Below are 20,992 nucleotides of genomic sequence, written 5' to 3'. Positions count from 1 at the left end.
GTAAGTTGCTTATAAGTTTCATATGCTTTGTCTTTTTGGTAGTATTGTGATACATTTCCAGTGTTGGTGTTTATGTAGAGGTAAATAATGTGTTAATGCAAATGCTTGATTATTTGGATGCAACAAATCTGTGTAAAACTTGTTAAAACTCTCTTTACAAATGCAGAGCTAAGGGCCCAATATTGTTTCTGCGATGACTCTTGGGGCCTTAGTCCTGATTATGTGGTTCATGGCTCTCTCCATTTGCTCTATCTTGACAGCAAATCTGTAACCAATACTAGAAGGAAAATGATGAGACAGTCAGCTGGAGTGTCAGAACACACTCTGCAGCACTCAGACAGTAAAGCAGGGCTGCAGAAACAATTCAGCGAAAGAGTGGCAGGGAGCCTGACTTAGGTAAGGGAATACAGCAAACTGCAAAGCTGAAAGGCAGAGGGACTAAACACAAACTTCAAAGGCACTCAGTTGGAATACCAGGAGGCAACGGTGGTGTGCATAAACCAAACCCATGAAGCAAACAGAGAGCGGAGTTAATGTCACAACTGTGTGTCAGCTCTGAATTAGCAGAATATTAAACTGGAGTTAATATCCAGAGCATAGGGAACAAGTACTCAAAGACAGGAGGCAAACCTGGTTTGTAATCAGCTGGAGGGATCCTTTCAGTAAGGCTCTGTGGGAAGCCATGCAGTTGGGTCGGATGGCATGGGTGTGTGATGAGCACCGCTCCTCGGTTAGCAAGGCTACGAGGAGTTTCTGGCTGTGTGGCAAGGCCTGGCAGAATGTCTCTGGTCACCTCGTTGCTGCCCCACACCATTGTATGGACACTCGATCACCTCTCTGATGTTTCACAGAATTCTCCTAAGGGTGTTGTTGTTTTTCTGCTAATGTGAAATGATTTCTGTAACTGGTGTAACACCTCAAATTGATCAATCATGTTATGATAAAAACATCTTTAGCAACGTAAGGCAATGACACACAGCTAAAACCATACAATGGTACAATTGAGCTCACAATGTCTCCAAACATCCTGTTATGTGCCCACCTTTGTCCTGAAGTTTGCTCTAATATAAGTAGTGTTTTCCTTAAGAAATGGCTTGATAATATCTTGGAATAGATGGCAATCATGGAGGTACAAAGAGTGTTTACCATGTGCCTCGAACTGTTACGACACATGAAATGACACATTTTGGTTCCTCACCATGGAAAGCAAAGAGTATATGGGACATCTTCTAAAGTGAGACAAGTGTGAACCACCCCCAAAAATGGCTTAAAATTTCTTCTACCTTATATTGGCACTTATATTTAGGGAAAGAAAACAGTTTATAAAAACTTCTATCTTATATTGGCACTCAGATTTAGGAAAAGAAAATAGTTTATAAAGATAAAAGGAAGTTTCTTGTAAAGACCCTCTGTTTGTAGATTGGCTGAGTTGCCCTGATCCCTTTCACTGCCCTTTAACAAAATAACAAAAAACAATTGAATCACCACTAGGTGAAGGTGGTGGTAATTAATGTATGATCAATTATATTTTCAATAAAGAATCTATCTTATATGCTTTTATAAATTCCTTTCATTTATGATCTTTTCTTTTAACTCTGTACTCTTGATATTTTAAGTACCAATATGCAGTTGCGTTTAGTGGAAATTGATTTTGGATATAAGTAAACTGCTTGTCACTGTGTGCCTGCATGTGCTGACAACAGTGGAATTCCTGGCTTCAGCCAGGTCACTGCAGATTTGAGTGCGTAATAGCTTGCTGAAAATATTTTCTCTGAAGTAAAACAATAACAATGTTTTTTTAGGATTGATTTTGTAATCACTCTTTTATAATGAAGTAAAAATGAAATAACTGAATGTTGTGTAAAAGCTTGAGATGATTTATGTATAAAGAAAGAAGGCCCAGCGGCGTGGCCTAGCGGCTAAAGTCCTCGTCTTAAATGCACCAGGATCCCATATGAGCGCCGGTTTTAATCCCAGCAGCTCCACTTCCCATCCAGCTCCCTGCTTGTGGCCTGGGAAAGCAGTCGAGGACGGCCCAAGTCTTTGGGACCCTGCACCTGTGTGGGAAACCCGGAAGAGGTTCCTGGTTCCCGGCTTCGGATCGGCACAGTACTGGCCATTGCGCTCACTTGGGGAGTGAATCATCGGACGGAAAATCTTCCTCTCTGTCTCTCCTCCTCTCTGTATGTCTGACTTTGTAATAAAAAATAAATAAATCTAAAAAAAAAAAGAAGGCAACTTTTCTGAATTGTCCATTATGAGCATCATGCCATAGTGGTCCACATCTCGTCTCTTCTTTTTATCATCTCACCGATCCACACATCCTTTGCAAGCTCTCAAGTCAGTCGGGTCTGGTCTCCGGCAAGGCTGCATTTACAAATGGCACTTTTTATTTGAAAACAAACAAAAATATTCCTGTCCATTTATGTGGCCGTATAGAACCTACTTGGGTCTTCAAAGCCAGGATTCTATTAGAGGAAACTTACATGCCAGGAGCTAGAAAAGTGAGTGAAAAGATGGAAACAGACTTAAAAGCCATCAAGCGCTTCAACACTTTGACCACAATAACCAACACTTGCTCCATCTGAGACCAACAGGGCACATGAATTACCATGGAAGGACAGCGTGGGGTGTGACATGCCTTAGGACATGCTGGCTACAGATGCTGGGCAAAGTCCTCCATGAGAGTCAGGAGCATGGAATCCAGTAGGCATGACTCAGACAAGAGGCCACCAAAAGAAATACTAAGAGGCGGTCCACCAGAAATGATGGGGAGCAGGGAGCCCAAGGATGATCCCAGCAGCAGGGGCCCCGGAGCACTGAGGGAGGAAGGCAGGACTCACCAGAGAGGGCTGTGTTCATCCATCAGGCCACACTGCAAAGAGAGGAATTTGGATCTGAGAGGAACCTGGTCAGCGAGGGCAGGCCCTGGAGAGAGCCTGGGTGCAATACAAAGCCTTGGGCACAAATACACCAGCAAAGCCAGGACTAAGGACTGCTTCCCCCCCATGAAATCTCAGATGTGAGAAAGCAACCTGATTTTAGAACCGGGACACGTGGTCAGGCTCAGGTCATCATCCAGGAGAACACTGAGTCCCAGAGCTGCTTCCATTCTCCTGCCTGAGACTAGAGTTGTTCTGGATCCCACCAGGGATGGTTAGGGTGTGAGGAGTGGCCATGGTCCACAGCTGACAAGCAGCCCTATTTTTAGGGAAAGGATCTGGGGGTTTTGATATCACTGATATTTTATTTCCTGGAAGCTAAAACAAGAAAAACACATAATCACTCTTTCTAGAAGCTTCATTTAGTAAAAGGACCTGGGCTAAATACATCCCAAATTCCAAGTTCCATTTGATTCAACTTTATCTTGAAAACCCCTTCAAATACTTTGAATGCTCTTCTTCTCCCTGCTCATATAAAATACATTTGACTGCAATCCAGCACAATTTTTCACAGAACAAGAGAGAGAGAAGAACTAAAATAAACTGCCTGCTACACATGACCATAAAAATCAACAAGACCAATCAAAGCAACAAGAAGTTGAGAAATCTACGGAGAGGAAAATTCAAGAGGAAGCAGGAAAGCATTTGATAGCATGATTTCTACCACCTTCATAGGTCAGGTGTGAACATGTGCCAAGCTTCCTGTACTGTAAAAGAACTCAGAGCAAAGTGAAAATTAAGCTTTATCTCCTGCAGCTTTACTGGTAATTAAACCACAAAGAAGAAACAGGTAGTAACAGCCACCGATTAAGATGTTATAGATCTGAGCTACAAAGGAAAGCAAATATGCTGTGTGAGCATTTACAGTGTTTTTCAAAGATGTATTTATTTGTTTGAAAGGCAGACTTACAGAGTGAGAGAGAGGGACCTTCTATTTGCTTGTTCAAATGTATGCAGTAGCTTTTGCTGGACCATGTGGAAGCCAGAAACTTAGAACTCCATCCAAGTCTCCCACATAGCTGGTGTGCCCACAATCATTTGTCAACTGATGGTGGCAGGCAGCTTGAACCTGGTTGTCTGCCCTCAATCACAATGTCATTCTTCCTCTCTTGGAGCCACATATACTAAGCCTCTGAAGCCAAAGCCACAACTTATCAGGTTAAGCCTCTTCCCTTGGCACTGACATCCCATATAGTTGCCAGTTTGAGTTCCAGCTGCTCCATTTCCCATCCAGCAATCTGCTAATGTGCCTAGGAAAGCAGCAGAGTATGACCCATGTCCCCAAGCCCCTGAAACCTCATGGGAGACCCACACATTCTTGGAATCCTGCTTCAGTTATTAGGACCACTTGGGGAATAAACCAACAGCAGATGGAAGATATCTCTCCATGTGTGTCTCTCCTTCTTTCTGTCACTCTGCCTTTCAAATAAACATAAATACATCTTATAAAAATTGAAATGTCATTGCTGACCCACATGAACCTCCAACGTGGTAAATGTTAAAAGACAAAATTGTGCAGTGACAAAGACTATCAGAAGGGCAAGAACCCAATAGCTTACACCATCACCGCTGCCTCTCAGGTTTTGTATTAGTAGAGAGCTGGAGTCAGGAGCCAGGTGTTAACATCAAACACTCTGAAAGGGTATGTGGGCATTTTAATTTGGATCTTAACCACTAGGCAAAATAGCCACCCCTCAGACATACTTCTTAAACCACCCCCCCGAATCTGGTACCCATTTCTTTCTTTTTTTTTAAGATTTATTTATTTTTGCTGGAAAGGCAAATTTACAAAGAGAAGGAGAGACAGAGAGAAACATCTTTTGTCTGCTTGTTTATTCCCCCAAGTGATTCATTCCCCAAGTGACCGCAACAGCTGGAGCTGAGCTGATCCAAAGTCTGAAGCCAGAGGCTTCTTCCAGTTTTCCCATACAGGTGCAGGGTCCCAAGGCTTTGGGCCATCTTCCACTGCTTTCCCAGGCCACAAGCAGGGAGCTGGATGGGAAGTAGAGCAGCTGGGACATAAACCGGTACACAAATGGGATCCTGGCCCAGACAAGGTGAGGACTTTAGTCAGTAGGCTACCACATCAGACCTGGGTGTCTGGAGCCCTATGGTCTCATGGTTGTTCATCTGCTGATGGCTCTGCCTTCCAGAACACACAGTCATTTCTTTCTCACTCTATTGTGAATGCCTGCTAGAGCCCTACTCAGTTGCCTCTTTCTATTCCCACAAAGGACTCACCCAGAATAGAGACTGCATGGTCTCTCTGCCCTCACCTTCCAGCTGTGTCTTTTGACAGCTCATCTTTTCATCTCATAATTTGCAAAAAAAAAAAAAAAAGGAAGAAGAAGCAGCCTCAATTCTCTCTTGTTTGGCCCAACTATCTCTAGAGAGAGGCTGAGTTGGTATTATTTTTGCAATTTTACAAATAAAGAGAAAAAAAAATCTGAGGCCAGGAGAATTTAAGAAAATGTCCTGAATTTAACCTGCATTTTATCCCCACTCTTTCAGTTGCCTACAGAATAGTCTTATTTGATGATTCTGCTTCTACTTCAACCCTCACCTGTATTTATCCTTCTCTGCAAACCAGTTCTACTCAGCTTCTGACCACTGTTGGGATATTTTCATTCCTCTGCCCTCATACTGCATCTATGAATTGGTAGAGTTATTTCCTTTCTTTTTATTTGAGGTACCTGGTATTTTATTCTTTGAGCATAAGCACTATCATCATCCTAACCTGAGCTTTGTTGGTTGAGGCCTAAAAACCGTGAGCCTCTTCTGATCTGTACACCTTGGCTAGAGTTAACCTCTTAGAGGGCTATTTTCACTTCACCAGAAACCCATAATTGCTCATTAGACAAAAACCAAATGGCTCAAACAGAAATACAAAACATCCCACTGTATGCTATCTTACATGAGTCACCATCAGCTAGGGGAGCCAGACAGCATGGAGGAAGACCACAGACAGGACACAGAGGTCTGGCTCATGCTCTGGTTTCCTGCCTGGGTGGCCTGGGGTGGACCATCACTTGGCATCTTTGAAGAAGCTTACTTTAAAATGGGAATAACAATGCCCCAAGCCCACATCCAAGGAGGGCTCTGAGATAATGCATGGAAAAGCACTTTGACAGTCATCAAACTGGCATTCCTTTCTTTTAAAAAAATATTTATTTATTTGAAAGGCAGAAAGGTAGAGATCTTTCTTCTGCTGGTTCATTCCCCAAATGCCCACAATAGCCAGGGTTGACTAGGCTGCAGCCGGGAGCTGGGAGCCGGGAGCCGTGTGCCATGAGTTTCTTGTGTGTCTTTCACATAGCTGTCAGGGGCTGAAACACTTGGGCCACTTACTGCTGCTTTGCCAGGTGCATTAGCAGGAAGCTGGATTAAAAATGGCATAGCAGGGACTCAAACCAGAACCTGTATGGGATGCTGACCTCACAGGCTTAACCCTACTGCACCCCAACACTGCCCCCCAAAAGTGACATTCCTGTGATAACTACTGCTTCTACAGACCTAGCAGCCCAGTGTTGGGTTTGCTCTTCATAGTGTTGCTGTTCCTGCCACACCTACTCTCTTTGGTCACTGTCCTACCCCTCCTGTTCTCTCCATTGATTGTCGCCAGAACTGCAAGCTTCCTAACACTTGCCAAGCCAATTGTTTCTTCATCAGTGTCTACTTTGTCTTCTGCATGTCATCCTACCCAACTGACACTTCCCACAGTTCCATCTTATTTTGTCACTGCCATTCTTACAGTACTCAGGAATAAACTGCTGCAGGCTGATGCTCATTCTGCATGCGCTGTGACAGGTGCATGCTAAGCAGATACATGACACTGAACTCTTCAGTTGATGAGATGTATGAGAGAAAGGGCCAGCCTTCCGTGTATTTTGCATACCCCATCTGCCCAGTGCACATTTGAGGGCACTTGGTAAACCCTTCAATGATCAACAAATGAGTGGTGCCATGACAAACTCTTAAAGCCATGGTACAGCTGAATTCTTAGCTCCATTACCTTTTTCCTCCTCCTCACTCATGTCTGGCTAACCCAGTTACTGGGATTTCTAACTCTTACCCTTAGTGCACAACTTTGCCCACAATAATACTCCTCATTTTGTCTGATAACTTTATGACATGACTTGGGATTTTAGTTCCCAGAACTACTGCATGCTGTGGAACTGCCAAGAGGATATTTTTTTATAGTTCATAGAAATGTTTTGAGGAGAGAGGTGATGCAAGGTGCCACCTGCCATCTGTGGGATGGTGGGCAAGTATTTTTTCTTCTCTGGGTCTCAGTTTTCTCACCATTACAAGGTATAAGGCATGTGATGTGTTTCCCATAGGCTGAGTACCTGGTGATGTCAACTAGTATAATAAACCCCAAACTGGGGACCTCAGAGAAGCATCAGAGAGGCAAAAACCTTGCAAAGACATAATAAAAAGGTAAAAGTGAGGGCTGATAGATGATTTAATGGTATTAATAATAGTGAAAGGCATGATAGTGATAGCAAGGACAAACACAAACCCAGGGTTTAACCCCTATTTCGTTCAACTTCATGTCCTGTGACCTTGGGCATGCAATTTGATCTCCTTGCACCTCACTTCTTCATCTGTGATGTGGGGATGACAATAGTATAGTATGACAATAGTATTCCTTCCCTCCTGTGGTTGCTGTAAACAGGAAGTGAGACGACGCACAGCTGGTGTTGATGCCAAGGCCCCTGCTGAGCAAACCCCAGATAAGGTGCCCAGGACACTCAGGGGCTCACCCAGAGGTGGATGTGGCCCACAGCAGCAGAAGGCTCTGCGACACACTTGTCTCTCAGACCCTCAGAAGTCCTGAGACATGTTAGCATCACTGAGAGCCTTGTCTTGAAATCCAACTGACCAACTCAGATCTTGGTTGCCCCAGACCCCAGGATCACACCAGCCCTGTAATGGGACTTCTCTGGCCCACCGTGAAGAGTCTCATGCTGTTGGACTGCTTTCAAAGGCGTAAAGGGAACTGAGACCTTGGGGAGCCAAAGAGAAATACAGGTTTTTAAAAACAACTGAGATTGTAATATCTGCCATTGAGGAACTGAGCCGGCCTCAAGGTTTCCACAGGAGGCGGGTGGAGGCTAGCAAACCACACAGGGCTCCCCCTCCTGGCTCCCGGCATGTTTCCATGGCTTCAACGCCCTGGAGAATGTTGCTGCTCATAGCTCTACCCTGTCAGTCCCAAAGTATCTCAGAGTCCCAAAGTGTGTATCATGTAGTGAGTCACCAGGCAGATGACCCCTTGCTTTCTGAATGTTATTAGCATCCCTCTAGCTGGTAATTGCACAGTTGGCACTTTGGCCACTTGTGAAAGGGTTGTGAACAGAGGTGCTGTAAACCAGAACCCATGAACTCAGCAGGAACCGGAAGTCCCCGGGAGAGGGAGTTCTCCTGTTTGCTTTCTCAGCACTGCGGGCATTCTCTTCAGGGCCCTAGGCAGGGAGGGCTCACCCTGTAGCGAGGTGGCCCGAGGCCCAAGCTTCATGATCTCCTTTTTTGTCTTCTTTTTCAGAGTTTCTTTCATTAAGACACCACTTTCATCCACTGGGATTCCAAGTCCCAGAAGCTGGCGGAGAGGAAGTACAGTGTGTCACACACAGCATTCTGCAGAATCCCAGCATGGCTGATGCCCCTAAGAAGTTGGCTTTGAAACTGCCCTGCTTTCTGTCACAGGGAGGGACTGAGCAAACCCTTGCAACTGGGCTGGCATGACTTCATGAAGAGTTTCCACAACAGGCAAGGTCCCTGAGAAGACCAAAGGCACTTACAATTGCCTGATCTCATTGATTCCTTATAAGCAATGCCCCATCCTGACCTCACCTCTGACCTCTGATGCCTCTGGAGTGCACCAGAGCTGTAGGGGCGGAGGCAGAGGATGCTGGAATGGTAGCCACCTTGGTCTCACTAATCTGCCTCCCAGCCAAATCCCAGGATATCCATAGAAAAACTCAGGAACTCCTAAAATAACTTCTGAATGTCATGATCTTGGCTTCCTACATTCATTTCAAAGTCTATTCCAAATACTCCAAAGTATGTGATAAGTATTTTAATTGGAAAGTTTCTTAGAATCACATTGTCAATTTTTCAGTGATTTTTCCCACATACTGATTTACAAATGTCATTCAATGTGTATGTTTCTAGAACTTTTCTCTGACTTCCGAGGAACTCCAAGGAGCCACCAGACCCTTCCTTGCCTGGACTCTGCCTCAGGCTGCTATACCTCTTTAAACATTGACTATGGGGCCCGGGAAGATGGGGCTGCACAGGCCACATGCACCAGCCATGTCCTTATTCCACTGAAAAGAGGACTTGCTCCAGCCACAGAAAGCATGGTGGACTCTCCTCAGGTAGACAGATGGAAGAAGAGACACCCCAAGAAGATGTGCAATCACTAGGATATGTCGGAGCCATCACTACTGGCAGAGATCTGAATCAATGAAACATGAGTTTAGAAAGGATCTACAAGGCCACAATGTCAGGTGCCATAAACACAGCCACATGTCATCCACACTGTGGTAAATCATGGACAAAAGAGGTCTCACAAAATTTTATTTCCTATGACCTCTTGTGGCCTTAGTTTATGTAAGCAACTCTGATATTTGATGTCCCAGCTGAGGTGATATGAACCCAGACTTGTTTCCCAGAATGTGTCCCATTATTCAGCAATGCATAACTCCACTGTATTAGCATTGTTGATATTTACATTGGGATGTGCTGCTTGCACTGGTTTTGATGGATTGTTGGTTTAGCAAAGGCTACCTTTTCCTGTCTGCTAGCAATCCTTTCTCTATGTTGTCTTGACTGGGGAGTTCTCACATTCCTCATTGAAATGTCTTTGTTGAGAATTTCCCCAGGCAAAAATGAGTCTAGAAATTATGAGTACATTTGAGGATAACTATCCCCTTAAAAGTGTGGTCTTTCATGTAGTTCTTTGTGGCCAAATGAGCCAAACTAGAAACCATAATGCTAAGGGAAATGAACCAATCCCAAAAGGTTAGATACCACATGTTTGCCTTAATTTAAGATGCTATGATGTTAAGCATAACATGTTATGTTATGGATGTAATGTCATACGTCGTATACAAACTAAAATTGAAATGTGAATGGGGGGTCACAGAAAGTGGTTAAGAAATCGCATTTATTTTTAACATGTTGACTGCTCAATACTATATCAATTAATTCCATAACGATGTTAATTGTTGCAGATGGTATGTTAGTGTTTTTATTTGACCGGGATGATACTCTGCTGTCTCTGCCCTCAGACCAGAGAGGGTCTACCCAATAAGTAGTTGGACTTGACTGGACTATAAGATGTTGGACTCTATGCTTGGCATATACTTGCAAAGAGGGAATTTCAACTGAACTTGAACTATGGTTATGCAACAAGGTGGAGGAACCCACCATGGGGGGAGGGTGAGGGGAGAATCCCCGATTCTATGTAATTACAACACAATGAATAAATTTAATAAAAAAAAAGTGTGGTCTTTCACAGTGAACTCTTTCTTGTGTTATTTGAAGAAGACAAATACTTCCACCAAACAGCTCCTCCCCAGGGAAGTGGCAAGGATGGAAGCCTGGTAGTAGATTGACCTCCAAGCACGTGCAGACGTCTCTGCCTCCAAAAGCAGCTGCATGGCCTTATCTCTGACACCCTTCTTCCCAGCTCTGTCTCTGCTTTCTCTGGTATTTTCTAAGAGCCAACCTCTCTTCTGTGTTCCTTCTAAATACTAGCATCCAGTGACCACAATAAACAAACACCCAGAAATGCAATACAAAGAGAGCAGAATAAGTATATAGAGAGAGCTGAGCTCCTTAGAGATATAACTTCAGGTTTTTTAAAGCATTATTTTAACTAAGTACTCTCTTCTCTTAAATTCTCATTACTTTTGCCCAGTTCTTTTGGCATGAGTCTTTGAGGCTATGGATTTAAATAATATAAAATACTCAACAATTTTCCAGTTTTCCAAGGCACTCTATCAGTGTACAAAGAAAGTTTGAAAACTGTTACTGGCCCAATTTCTGATCTAAGTAAGGCTACAGGACTGTTCTACACCCTAGTCTTTGGTTCCCAGTCCTCTGCTTCTCCAGGCAGAGGAAAGACAGAAGATATCAACAAGCACTTTTCTCTGAAACTAAGACCTTGCTCATTCCAATAAATCCCTGGGGATAGATCAGCATCTGTGCATAGACAAGGTGACCAAAGGGCATGACTCAAAGTCTCCCCTGAAGCTCACTTATTAAAGTTAAAATTGTTGCTCTTTATCCTCTCTCTCTAACTAGACATTTCATATTTCACCGTTAAATTCAGTTCTGAGAGTGAAGGAATCATGCACAAAGGTTGTTTGTAAAATACCATATATGTTTCCTAAAATGAAATAGAGGCATTGTTATCTCATTTTTTAAAAAAAGCTTTGTGTGCCGTTTGTTTTTCTTGCTCAGGTTTTGTAATTTGATGGAATGTTTTTATTATAGTTTAATAAATGTTTGCTTTAAAAAAAAAGCTTTGTAATATATCTTGACTGGATTCAAATCCTCATTCTGCCCTTTGCTAATTGTGTGATCACCAATAAGGAATCAGCCTCTGGGAATCATACAGAGGATCAAAGAAAGTAGCAAGTGACAGCTTTCATCACTGCTTGGTGTAACATACATGTGTGATTTCCAAACAAAGAAGAAACCTAAGAACTCTTAGCTGTGCCAGAAAAAATTCAAAACTAAGAGAGCTGCCCAGGAAAGGACCCTAGGTAGCCTATGGTAGCAGGTAGCAGGGCAGTGGGTACCTATAACCTAAAGCGGAAAGCTGTATTTGGCTGCTTTATGTGAAAGAATACACAAGACTGAGTGATTTATGAAAAACACATGGCTTTGCTTTGTTTGTTTCATTTCTAGAGGATGGAGGGACTACATCTGAGCACCTTTTTGTTGCATCACCCCGTGGTGTGAAAAGGAGTGATAGAAAAGGGAAGGGTTCAAATTCTCTTGCCCATTCATTCTGAGTTTAAACTCATTATTTGGGTCTCAAGTTGCTTTGTAAATATCCCTTCTTTCACAAAAAGCCTCCTATAATCCCACCAGGTCTTGGTTATCTGCAACCCCATGGGTCTCCTGTCCCAACATTCCCTCCAGGGAGTAACAGCTGGCTCCAGACTATCTTTCTCCACTTACTGCACTGACTGTTTGCCCCTGAGGGCATAAATGGGATTCTCACCAACCCACTGCAGTATCCACATCTCTCACTACAGTGTGCAGCGCACATGAACTTAGATAATGATTGAAGAATGAGCTAGTGAAGCTATTAGCCACCCTCCTCATTTAATAAATCACAATGACTATCTGTATAGGAAAATGAAATTCCCATGCTCTTTAGCAATGAAATAATGGTAGCACATTTTTCCTTGCAAAATCTTTCTCTGGATTTCAAATCTAAGGGCTGGGTATGGAGAAACAGAGTCAACAGCATGGGATCAGGGGAAAGCCACGGAAGTTATCCACACAGTGCTGGGTTGTAAACATGGTAGGAAGTGGCATTATCTGTACCTTGGAGGGTGGCATACTGCCTTTCTGACTGTGCCAACCAGTTCCCAGTAAGAATTCATGCCAGTTGTAATCTATAAGGGGATCCACTCCCAAAGATTTACAAGAAAGCTTTGTTGGTTAGGTAAGACTCAAAAAGAAAGCAGTTTCCTTTTTTAAAAAAAAAATCTACCCTACCTTCAAGGACTCTTCAGACCATGAAGTGTTCTGTTCTGCAGGGCAGATGAAGTGAAACACTATGTGTGCAGTGGCAGGAGAAGATGCTTGCAGAAAAATAACCTTTTATTCCAGATAAACCAAATTCTTGTGTTCATAATGTACCCAAGAAATAAATAATGGTGAACCAAATTTGTTCACATTCTCCAAGCTTCATTAATCCTGCAGTGTCCAGAGTACACAGGCTCCCCCCTGATCCTTCTCTTCCCCTACTCTCCCCTCTCCGTCCTTGCTCTCCCCAGGGTCTGCTTTCTCCAGCTACTTGAATGCTTCCCTTGAGGATTGTCAGCAAAGATGCAAAAAAAGGAAAAAAACCTGCATCTGGCCTTAACTCTTCCAAAACACTCTTCCAAACTTTGGGATTTACTGGCTCCAACACACTGCTCAGACCCTCAATATGTGCCCCTCAAGTAATGGCCAGACTCGTTTGCCAAAGGTGTATGTGACCCATCCAAACAGAAGAAGTGGTCCTTTAAATATTGTCCAAGACTACCTTTTCCCCATGGTCTGATGAGTAGAAAGAGGTTAATAAAGTTCAAGAAAGAAAAACATAAGCTGTCGCTGAAGTCCACAGTCATTGATAAATTAAACAATTTACGCATTCTCATTATTCTCAATAGAGTGTGTGTTCTGGGTTTGATGGGAAAACCCCATTCTTGAGACTCATGGTCTGGTAGAAATATAAGCTGCACATAACTAACTGCAATACAACTGAGACGGGGCAGTACTCCCAGTAGAGTGCAAACAAAGTGCCGGGGGTTTCAATATGAATTTGGGAATGCTTCTAAGTGAAGTTGAGCATTACAGAAAACTGCCTGCCTTTCTTTGCATTAGCCAGCAAGAGGACTTCAAAAGCTCCTCAAAGGGGTTCAACATTGTGGCACAGTGGGTAAGCTACCACTTGTGACTCTAGGGTGCCATATTGGAATGCTGGACGGAGTCTGAACTATTTGCGTCCTTCCAATCAAGCCTGCTGCTTATGTACCTGCAGGTAATATCCCAAGAGCTTGGGCCCTTGCCACCCACATAAAACATCAAGGTGGAGTTCTTGGCTCCTGATTTTGACTGCCCAGAGCCAGCCACTGAGACTATTGGAGGAATAAATCAACAGATGGAAGATTCTCTCTCTCTCTCTCTCTCTCTCTCTCTCTCTCTCTACCTCCCTCTCTCCCTCCATCTTTCTTTCTATCATTCTACCTTTTAAATAAGTAAACCAATCTTTAAAAACAACTTCATGAAGGGGCAGATTATTTCCCTAGTAGTTAAGATGCCTACATCCCACATCAGAATACTGGGGTGTGGTACCCAGCTCTGCTCCACCCTGGACTCCAGATTCCTCTTAATGCAGACACTGGAAAACAACAGTGGTAGCTCTAGGTGACTGGGTTCCTGCTACACACATGAAAGACCTGGATTGGGTTACTAGCTTCTGGTTCAGACCTTCGCCTCCTTCCCTCCTGTGTCAATTAATCTTTCAAATTTAAGAGTTCATGAAAATACATATCACGAAAAAAATGCAAGGATTTCACTTTCTTCACAACATAAACACAACTTATGGTTTCATTTTCCACAAGCCTTTGAAAGTTCTCTCATCTTCCTCCCAAAGTGATGTGCTGCTTAGTGATGGGAGCTTCTCTTCCCAACCCAGGTGTATGGGAGACACACTGACAGGAAGAATGAAAGCACGTGCTTTCAAGTTACAAGGGACCTGGGCGCAAATCTCAGTTCTACCTCTTGTTCCCAGTTGCTGCCCTACCCCTCTGAGTGAAACTGGTGATCTGCAAAGAGAACTGGAGTAAGTCTTAATGAAGAAAATAGATGTGACGCGATTAACCCGATGTCTGACACATACTATTGGTGCTGGCTAACAACCACAGACAAAACCATGGAATTACATAGGAGGCCTCCTTGTGGCCAATGGAATGATCTTGGACCACATTCTCTGCAGAAAAGCCAACCAGAGTCAAACAATTCCACAGAATTTACTTTCATATTTTTAGTATAAAAGTAGTGTCTGGGATTTTAAAATAACAAGTTGATACAAGCCAAAGTAAACTTAAATGACAACTTTTACCACTAACTAGGTATTTCTAAATGTTCATGCATATGGTGCTATTTGTCTTCAAATATAAACAGATAGGTTTAAAAAATGGTGCCTATCATAATGATGTTTTCGCATCACTGTGTCATGATCTTCTTTCTTGTCCAACTAAGAAACATCAACACTATCACCTAACTAGCTAAAGAGAATTCCATCATACAGACATGAAGAAAAGTCTGTTTGATAGATGTCTTACAATAGCCACTCTTGAAACTGGAGGCCAGTTCTGATTCCACCTTGGGAAAGATCCCATGTTCTCTGGGCTCATCTTTAAAGTAAGAGCTACATCTTCCACAGCATATAGCTGTGGTATGGATCAAACTAGCTGATGTATGCAAATGCATTGTAGGAGTATTAAGCTACTGTATGAATTTATGCATTATCAAAGAAAGGATCAAGCACATATTCTCCACTGAGTCACGTTAGGAAGGAATTTGATTTATATGCCACTGATCAAAAATAAATTCCATTGGAGGCTAGGAACACAGCTGCAAGTTAGCTTCTCTGGTCTTGTTTTGTGCTTATTCCTTATGGGAAAAAATAGGACAACCTTGGCATAAGCTGCCCACTTTCCTTCCAAATCCAAAGGGTGCAGTGACTGGGGTTCTGATGTGGTATGGCAAATCAAATGCCACTTGCCTTGCCAGTATTGTATATGGGCACTGTTTCATGCCCCAACTACTCCACTTACAATCCAGTTCCCTGAGAAAGGACTGAGAAAAGCAGCAGATGGCCCTGAAACCCACACAGGAGAGTTGAATTAAACTCCTAGATCCCAGCTTTGACCTGGCCTAGCATTGGCCAATGCAACTATCTGAAGAGAAAACAAGCAGATAAAAGATCTCCCTGTGTATTCCTACTTCTTTTTCTTTAACTTTCAAGACAATCAAACAAGAGGTGCAGAGAAGGTAAGTGTCATATCAGTGGCTGCTGGAAAAGCCAGAGTCAGCATCCCCTAACTCCAAACCCAACCCCACCCATCTCTACTGTGCTTCTTGATGTTAGGGACTAGCCAGATTATTGAAGCCCACTTTGAGTTTGATCAACAGAAACAAATTCTGGCTGCCTTGGCTAATACTAATAAATAACAGGATTAGTTATGTAGTTGAAACAAATAATAGAAAAGACAGGAAAAATATTCCCAGTGACCATGGCAGAGGTTTTTATACTGACTACCCGTTATAGCCACCTGAGAAGTTTTTGGAACTCCAAACAAGTATTGCAAGTGATTGGTTGATTTCCCTAAAGGTCCGTTTCAATTAATGTAGGGGTACTTTTCTAATCTCTTCAAAATCAGATGATTTGGGATGAATGTGTAGCCAAAGTTGACAAAGAGAGCTTCAGTCCCAATCAAGTCATGACCTGATTATAAATTCACATTCTCACAAACTCTTAGACAACCTCACTGTCCCACTGTCCCTCAGAGCAAAACCACTGAAATACGCATCTTCAAATTTAACCTCTTAGGAAAATAAGACTAATTACCTTATATAACAAAACAACCTTCTTTGTGAAAAATAGGAAATATGCTCTCTGATTAAAAATAGTGGAATATTTATACACAATATAGTAAATCCCAATGCAATATTATGCAGCAAGTTTAAATGATGATGATGATGAATGATTTATAGCAATATGTGGGAAAAGTGCATAGGCTATATGTGAAGAAACGGAAAGAAACTACTGCATTAACATAGAAAAATCAAGCTAAGATTATATTCACATTTTTATAGAAAGAGTGGGGGAAGCACCCCAAAATGTTAATGCAGTCTCACTTGGTGGTTTTTTTTAATGCTTTCTGCTTCTTTTTTACACTTTCCCAATATTTTTCAAACTACCATCTATGTGCTAGAAAAGATATTTATAGCAGAAAAAAAATTTTACTTTTCAAAACTCACCCGTCTGACTGTGAAGTGGTAATCAAGACAAAGTTCTGAATGAATAAAAGCAAATATTAGCTTGCCCACTTGAAGTTTTCTGCCTTTCAGCTGCTGTGTCTTTCGTTTTCTGCCGTCTTGCCTTTCTCCTCCAACCAATTTATCTGGCTCATTTAACAGAAATGTGGAGCAGCCAGTTACACTTACACACAGTGTCAGCCAATAGCAGGAAGCGCTTGTTTCAGGGTCATCTGTGCTCCGTAGCAACTGCTGTGGGAGTTGGCACTGACTTCCTTCAGGAGAAGGGGAAATGTCCAGTGAGGGACCATCCATCTCTGAAAGGCAGAAACCTGGAGTGGCCCTGCCCCTCTAATGACTGGTTCTATCAGCATCTTTCCCAAGACTGCAGGAGGGTGCTGTGGGCTAGAGCAGGAGGAGGGGAGTTAAGTAGCTTTTAGTTCCCCTAAATGGTTTCTGTTTCCATGGCAAGAGTAACATCAACAGTGCCTTGCAGAACACATTTAAGAGTTGCCCCATCTTAGGCCTCCACTTGCTTCTCCCAAGGAGGCCTTGCCCATTTTGCTGATATGCTCCGTCAGGGACCGCTGATGACAGTATTTCTCACATAATGCATCTCTTCTCAATCCTCCTCTTCCATTCCCTCTTGTTTGCATGGTTGCCACTTACTTGAATTTTTCTCCTTGTCCTCTGAACTCCCTCATGGCTCTTTCTCATGCTTCAGCAGTTTTTTCTAAGTGTGAATTTTCCCTAGAAGTCTACCACCTGACCTTTTCCCTCTCTCTTCTCTGGCTTTTGTCTGTCTTACCCACAGCCATAGCCAAATTTACTATAACAAAAATAGGACTTTTCTCTTTCCTTCTCAGCCCTATACTCCCTGCATCTTCTGCATCTAAGACAATGATTCTACAATGATCCAATCAGTTCATCTGGTCAGAAACCTAGAAGTCATTCTTCATGCCTCTCTTTCTTCCATAACTCACATTCAAAGAGATAAATTATATTTGTTCTGCCTGCCAAGTATATTCCAAACCCCACCATTTCTCACTTGGTCATCTCCAGTCAAACCCTTATCATTTTCTAAATAGAAACCTGCGATAATGTTGGGAGGGGGCATACCCAACTGGAAAAGAAAGAAAGAAAATTATATCTGTTTGTAGATGATATGATCTTATATGTATAAAAATTCAAAGATTCCACAAGAAAACTATTTGAATTAACAAATGAATTGATTGAAGTTGCAGAATACAAAATCAACACCCCCAAAAAAGTTACATTTCTAGACAATAACAATGAACAATTCAAAGAGGAAATTAAGAAAATGATTCCACTTACAATGACATCAAAAAATATATAAAATACTTAGGAACTAACAATCAGGAAAATAGAAGATGTATACATTGAAAACTACAAAACATTGCTAAAATTAAAGAAGACACAGATAAATTGAAAGTATCACATATTCATTGATTGAAGCACTTCATATTATAAAAATGTCGATACTACCCAAACTGATACACATACATATTCAACACAATCTCTGACAAAATCCCAGTGATATTTTTTACAGAAATAAAAATGCATCCTCAAACCTTTATGAAATCCAAAGGACTCTCTGAATAGTCCAAATAATCTTGTAAAACCATCAAGATGGATGTCTCACACTTCCTGAATTCAATACTTACTATAAAACTATAATAATCAAAATAGAGTAGCCCTAAAAAAAATGACAAACACGTAGACTAAGGGAATAGAATGCAGAATCCCAAAAGAAGCCCTCGTATATACAGCCAAATGATTTCTAACAAAAGTAATAAGGCCGTTAAATGGGAAAGAGCAGACTTTTGCTCCAATTTTATGTTTTTATTTAATTTCTTTGAGAGGCAGAGAGACAACTCCTGTGTGCAAGTTTACTCCTCAGTGACTGCCATGACTGAGGCTGGACCAGGCCAAATCTGAGAGCTCAACTTAGGTCTCGCACATGGTGACAGTAACCCACTTACTAGACCCATCAGCATTGCTTCCCAGGGTGTACATCAGATGGGGGCTAAAGTCAGGAGCCAGGGCTGAGAACCAAACCCAGGCACTCTGATTTAGGATGTGGGATCTTAACTGCTGGTCTAAACACCCATTCCAGGAGAGTCTTTTCAATAAGTGATGCTGAGAAATTTGAATAGCCACAGACTTCACTCAAAATGAATAAAATACTTAGATGTGAGAGTTTAAACTATAAAACTCTTGGGAGAAAACGGAAGGAAAAATCTTCATGACATTGGATTTGACAATGATTTCTTAGTTCTGATATCAAAAGCACAGAAAAGAAAAATTAGGCAGGTTGAACTCAATCACAATTAAAAACATTTGTACATCAAAATGCACTAATGGGGTGAGCATTGCCGTTAAGTTACGGCTTGGGACTTCTGCATCCTGATATTGGCCCAGTTTCAGTCGATGCTACTCTGCATCCAGTCCAGCTTCCTATTATTGCATCCTTGGAAGTCGAAGATGGTTCAGGTGGCTACCACCTACATGGACCCAAACTGAGCCCTGTACTCCTGGCTTTAGTCTGTCCCAGCCCCAGCTGTTGCAGGCACTTGGGGAATGGACCAAAGTGATGGGGTGTGAATAAGCAGGCCAGACATGTTTGCATGAACTGGAAACCACAAAAGGCCCAAGTATAATTCAATACTCCTACTCGTCAATCAAAACTCCAGGACCTAAGGGAGAATGCCATGAAAATATAGAAAGTAAGTACCACATAGAACTTGTGGCGGCATCATACAAATCCCAGGTGACTTATGGACTGTAGAGGCACCATCTCCTACCTCCTACCCCCATCTCAAAAAGAAACCAGCATCAGGGAGAGGATCTCTCTCTCTCTCTTTCTTTCTTTCTTTCAAAAGATGGAAACAGATTTTTAAAGACTCACAGCCTTTTCAAAAGGGAATACTGAGAGTGGGGAAAAATATTTGCAAGCCACATATCTGATAAGACAATAATATTCATAACACATAAAGAACTCCTACAATCAGCAACAACAGAGACAAATAATCCAATTTAAAAATAGGTAAAGGATCTGAACACACATTTATTCAAAGATATCCAAATGCCTAATAAGCAGCACCATAAGGTGTTCAACATCACTAATCACCAGGGAAATGCAAACAAACAGTGAGATACCACTTTATGCCCATTAAGACAACCACAATGGAATAGAAAATAGCAAACGTTAAAAGGATGTGAAGGAACTGGAATTGTTACATGCTGCAGGTAGGAATGTAAAATGGCACAGCTGCTACAGATAACGGTGTATCACATTTCCAAAATGTAAGAGCAAAAATGGAACTACCAGTATTACTCAGCCATTCCATTTCCAGGAACACAAGCAAATGTTTACACATCCACATTTAGAGCAGTATTGTTTACAACAAAGTGTGGAAGCAGTGCAGTGCATACAATGGAATATTGTCCAACCTTAAGAAGGAAGGAAATTCTGACATATGCTACAATGTGAATGAATCTTGAAGACTAGATGCTACGTGATACAGGCTAGTCATCAAATGACAAATGCTGTATTATTCCATTCCTGTGAAGGACATGGGATTTCATAGAGACAGAAATAGAATGGTGCTTGCCAGGACCTGGGGAAAGGCTTGTTCAAATGATCAGTTAGGAGGTTAAGCTGAGGCAGTACAGCATCCTGCTATCCCGTGTGAGTGAACTAAAATTCATCTCCGTGAAAATCTTCCTCTTCTTCTATCCCAGTTCTTCTTAGTCTGATAATCTTATTGTCCAGTTAACTTTCTACTCCAAAGATGAAAAAACACAGCAAGACAAATGCCTTACAAAATTAGACGCTCAGTTCAACCACCTTTACATCTTAGCTAAAATCTGAGCTCAGAGCAATTTGCCGAAGTGTTCAGAACTCTCACCAGAGCATATGATCCAGAATTCCTTGATATTTACCAGGATGCGGTAAAGTCTGCGAACACACGGCTGAAGCCAATGAAATTTCTCTGAGAAACATTGTAGAAGCTAACATCACCAACCTTGGTAAGATTTGGACTCCCCTGACAAAAAAAGTGGGGGGAAAGAAACTAAAAATTTACCTTTGCCTGTGGTGACAGTGCAGCAGATACAGTTGCAGAACCGTGGAGAAAAACTTTCAGCAAGCCTTTGCATAAAGAACCTTGGCTTTACCTGCCTCGCACTCCCCCTGCCCTCACTCTCCCTTCTGAGGAATTTTCACATCCCACATCTTTAAGCTC

The 20,992-nt window shown here is 42.2% G+C and overlaps 1 protein-coding gene across 2 annotated transcripts in view; it reads right to left on the bottom strand.

The window, feature by feature from the left end:
* Nucleotides 1-16,850, bottom strand: part of CYSLTR2 (cysteinyl leukotriene receptor 2) — a 28,280-nt gene extending 11,430 nt beyond the window's left edge. The window contains exon 1 of one of the 2 annotated variants that reach the window (XM_004577665.4): nt 16,797-16,850. The gene's annotated coding sequence lies outside the window, so the exon portion shown is untranslated. Of the gene's footprint in view, nt 1-16,727 lie in introns of both variants that reach the window. The other variant, XM_058670772.1, reaches the window with a different exon arrangement.
* Nucleotides 16,851-20,992: the final 4,142 nt, after the last annotated feature.

The sequence above is a fragment of the Ochotona princeps genome, chromosome 12 (assembly GCF_030435755.1).
Source record: "Ochotona princeps isolate mOchPri1 chromosome 12, mOchPri1.hap1, whole genome shotgun sequence".
In the NCBI taxonomy this organism is placed as follows: domain Eukaryota; kingdom Metazoa; phylum Chordata; class Mammalia; order Lagomorpha; family Ochotonidae; genus Ochotona; species Ochotona princeps.
This window is presented reverse-complemented; position numbering and strand designations above follow the sequence as displayed.